Source organism: Gorilla gorilla, chromosome X (genome assembly GCF_029281585.2).
Source record: "Gorilla gorilla gorilla isolate KB3781 chromosome X, NHGRI_mGorGor1-v2.1_pri, whole genome shotgun sequence".
NCBI classification, from domain to species: domain Eukaryota; kingdom Metazoa; phylum Chordata; class Mammalia; order Primates; family Hominidae; genus Gorilla; species Gorilla gorilla.
In genome coordinates, this window is record NC_073247.2 from 19,596,278 (window position 1) to 19,601,058 (window position 4,781).

Sequence of the window (4,781 nt, forward strand, 5' to 3'; positions counted from 1 at the left end):
ACCTCCCCGTAGAAGCCTCTCTGCCTGTCTGTGGGCTGGACCTAATGACTCACTTTTAAGCAATGAATATGACAAAAGCAATGTGACTTCTAACATCAGTTGTAAATGTCTGTGACCAATCTATAAATACATAAAGCAGATTCATTGTTGCTGAGGGCTGGGATGGGGGTCCGAGGGCTAGGGGTTGGGGGGTAATAACTAAAAATATATGAAGTGTCTATCTACAGCCAGACCACCCTGAACATGCCTGATCCCAATTGATCTTGGAAACTAAGCAGGGTTGGGCCTAGTTAGAACTTGGATGGGAGACCACCTGAGAATGCCGGGTGCTGTAAGCTTTATAAGATAAAATAAAATTTTAAAAATAAATAAATATAAAAATGAAAAGATATGAAGTTTCTTTTGAAGCTAACAAAAATGTTTTAAAATGTATTGTAGTGATGGTTGCATAAATCTGCAAATATACTAATAACCATTGAATTGTACAAATTAAATGGGTGAATAGTATGGTATGTAAATTATATCTCTTTTTTATAGCAAAACTTTGATCACATTTTATTAAATATAAGGTAACTGTAAAAAGCATTTTAACGTCTCTTAAATCAGTTTGCATTTTACAATCAATAATGTCTTTTGATCACTGTTGGGATAGACTAAGAGCATTTTAAATTAAAATTTCTTCATGAGATTTTAGACCACATGGGTGGTGTCAACTCAGAATATAAATCTGCTTGCGGTTCAAAATCTTTTTCCCCTCCCTCTACCTAGTGCTATGATTGAGACATGAAAGTTTCCTTGCTGTTTCTTTTCACATGGTAGTGTCGTTTATTTCTATCCTAGGCCTCTGGTTGTGAGCTGCCCTGTAGAGAAGCCCATATGGCAAGGAACCGAAGGCAGCCTTGGGACAACAACCAACAAGGAACTGAGGCCCTCGAGCCAATAAGCCTGCAAGCAAAGGAATCCTGCCAATAACACGTGCGTGAGCTTGGAAGCAGATCCTTCCACAGTCAAGCCTAAAGATGACCACAGTCCTGGCCAACATCTTCAGATGCTGAGGACCCAGCTAAACGACCCCCAGATTCCTGACAGAGAAACTTGAGATAAAGCCTCTAAAGTGGGGGCCATTTGTCACACAGCAACAGATAGCTCATATACTTCAAAAGAGTTCCTCGGTCCTCTCCTCAATTTTTTATTCTTTGCCAGACCTCTTTTTAGCTTCCAGAAAGGAGTCTTACAAAAACCTCCTGGTGCAATGCTTCGTGCAGGGATTATGCAGACCATCCCCGCCCCCACCCCTTGACTCTCACCACTTTCCTTTCCTGGAATGTCCCCTTCTGTCTCCTCAACATGCATATGATGTTGAGACTTCCTTCACGCCTTTGTGTTTTTTATGAAGTGCAAACCCACCTTCCAGCCATACACTCTCTTTCCGAGAGTGATTTTTCCTGTCTGAGAATTTCCAGGGCACAAGTTGACACATTGAGCAACAATATCTTACGGTATCTTTAATGTGTAGGTGACCAATCAGGAAGATTGCTTTTAAATCGCTTTTCGGGAAAAAGAAGTTTATTTTCTCTCAATATTTATATTTCTGTATAAATTTTTAGAGATTTGCATTTCTTTTATCCATTGCTCTGATTTCATTTTTGTTTGTTCTTCAGTATCCCATTTTATATAACTAAGGAATTCCCATTTTTGTCCTTTTCAGAGTTATATTATATGGCATTGTATTTTTTCACATATGTAAACTTATTCTTATCTAATTGATATTAACTTAGACTTCCAGTTGTCTGCTATGTTGTAATATTGTACTTATGTTTAATTATTCCACATCTATGTGTGTATTTTTAGTACCCGAAATACCATCTAATTTCAGCCACTATAGCTACTTCATCATCCATTTTTGGATTCTTAAGCATGTCTTGCCCAGAACCTTTAAATGGATTTGCACTAGATTTACTACCTTTCTCAGCCTGAGAAAGTTATTACAGTTTTTAAAGCCCCAAACTTATTACCAGACATTGGTAGCAAAGGAAAATTGGTTCAAGTTTTGGGAGGCTCTAACTCAAGATGAACTTCATTTCCTTCAAGGTTCTTCTTTATCATCCTTGGATGAGATGAAATTTATGTGAAAGTGTCCTTACAGGTAAATAAAAGCTGACATAATAGAAAAATGAATTGTGACAGAATTACTAAGAAGTTAATAACAAGGTAAATACATTCAAGAAATCCTTTCTAGGCTAACATAATTGAAGGTCGGCCAAGGTCATCATTAACTACTTGTGGACTTACTTCTCCATCCACTGTTTAAAGGAAATAGTTTACATCCTTCTCCCATATACCCAATTCTCAAGTGATCTACAATCTGATTTGTGCTTTATAAGCTCAGATACATTTCAGCACAGCTTGTTTGATGTGGCTCTAATATCGAATACACTTTTAGAAAGCAGTTAATCAAACTTAAGAAAGCATATGTGAAAGACGATTATAGTAATGTATTTTTAATAGCTGATTATTTCAAGGGCTCTTTGGTTTATAAAATCTATCCTTGTCTACAATGCCATCCATTTAAATCCAGTTTGCATTCAGATTACTTAAATAAGTATTAATACACGCAAACACACACACACACACACACACACACACACACACACACACACACACACACTGGCCCTTCTCTCAAAAAATCTCTACAACATCTCCTGACCCATCAACTCAAGGCTATCTTCTCAGCCATCCTAAGCAAGGGTGTCGTGAGTGGTAGGGAAGAATTATTCAGCAAAGATAATGCAAAATTTCTTCTGGGCTCAGAAAGACTGTTCCGTACCTACTATTCGTTGTGAAACTTTATGCTATGTTCTTTTCCCTGTTGCCTTTTTAATGCACGTCATTTCACACCGAGAAAGTAAAGAAAACAGAGGATACTGGAGGCTGGGAAGGCAAGGGCGAAGGAAGGGATAGGGAGAGATTTGTTAAAGGCTACAAAATTACAACCAGACAGGAGGAATAAGTTCTAGTGCTCTATAGCACTGTGGGATGACAATAGTTAACGTTAATATAATACATAGCTTCAAATAGCTAGAAGGAGGATATTGAATGTTCCCAACCCAAAGAAATGATACCATGTTTGAGATGATGGAAATGCTAATTACCCTGATCTGATTACTATACACTATAGGTGTTGAAACGTCACTCTGCACCCCATGAATATGTACAATTGTTATTTGTCTATTAAAATATTTTTTAAAAAGGAAAAAAGAATTGAAGATTCTCCATATATTCCAGCTGTCCTAGAAAAGGTAAAGAAACCGACTTTGTCATTAGTAATGTGGGCATCTAGGAACCCCTCAGAGCCCCTGCTGAAATCACGCAGCCAGCTGTGTCACCTCTCCAGCCTCCCCACACTCCCCTCCCCCTGCATTCATCCTACCCTCAGCCCCTGCAAATCTCATATGTCTTGCATGGCTGCTGCAAATGTTCCCTAAGAACATCTCCAGGAGGAATAAAAAGGGAACGCAGAATTGGTGAAATCTCTAGTTCTACTGATCTATGTGCTTAGGCTCTAGTAAGGAGACTTCACCTACTCGCTTCTGGTAAAGTGGTACTCAGGAAAACTGGGTCTCCATAGGACCCAGATTCAGTGAAGGAGAGTAGAAGGCATGTGGACATTCCTCCCGAGCAAAGTCCCAGTAGGTCAATAAAAAACCTTTGCCCTCATTAAACTCTATGAGCTTTTATTTTCACGAGTTTAAGTTTCTGTTCCATTCACAAAAAGAAAAGAAAAAAGTTCCATAACATAGACTCACGAACTAAACAGAGACGATGAACTCATTTTTTATACAAATCCCTCCTTTTCTGTTTTTACCTTTAAACTTCCATCCTGCCCTCCCCTGTTCTAGTGTCTTCTACTATTAAAATAAAAAGTTACAACCAATGAATATTAGCTATTTTCTTCTAGGAAGTTTAATGTTGCTTAAATTGAACAATGGTGCAGCATTAATAAGAGCAGATTAAACTTCCTGCTGCACCACTTACTAGCTGTGTAACCTTGGGTAAGCTACATAACCCCTTCAGTTTCCTGTGTGCAATATGAACATAGTGATATTACTTATCTCTTGGGGATTTATAGAGTTAAAACATGTAAACCATTTACAATAGTGCCTGAGACACAGAAAGGGCTCTATGAGGGCTGGCTATAAGTATCTGTAGACCCCTATTCTAATAATATCACTTCTTTATCATAGCTTTTGATACTCCCACTGTATAGCTCTCTTTTACTCAGTGCTATGATGCCATACTTCCTGGATTTCCTACTTTCAAAACTAGTCCTTCTCAGCCATTGTTACTTGTTCTACTCTTTGACTCAACTTTAAAGGCAGGTGGTGTCATTTAAAGACATTGCAAAAATATCCAGAATAACCAAAACTACCCTGAGCAAAAAGAACAAAACTGGAGGGATCACATTACCTGACTTCAAATTATACTACAGAGCTATAGTAACCAAAACACCATGGCACATAGATAGACCAATGGAACATAACAAAGAACCCAGAAACAAATCCAAACACCTACAGTGAACTCATTTTCAACAAAGGTGCCAAGAATATACACTGGGGAAATGACAGTCTCTTCAATAAATGGTGCAGGGAAAGCTGGATATCCATATGCAGAATAATGAAACTAGACCCCCTATCTCTCACCATATACAAAAATCAAATAAAAATGGATTAAAGACTTAAATCTAAGACCTCAAACTATGACACTACTACAGGAAAATATTG

The 4,781-nt window shown here is 38.0% G+C and overlaps 1 pseudogene; it reads left to right on the forward strand.

Moving 5' to 3' along the window:
• The first annotated feature begins 219 nt into the window (after positions 1-219).
• On the forward strand, positions 220-338 carry LOC115932448 (uncharacterized; annotated as a pseudogene).
• Positions 339-4,781: the final 4,443 nt, after the last annotated feature.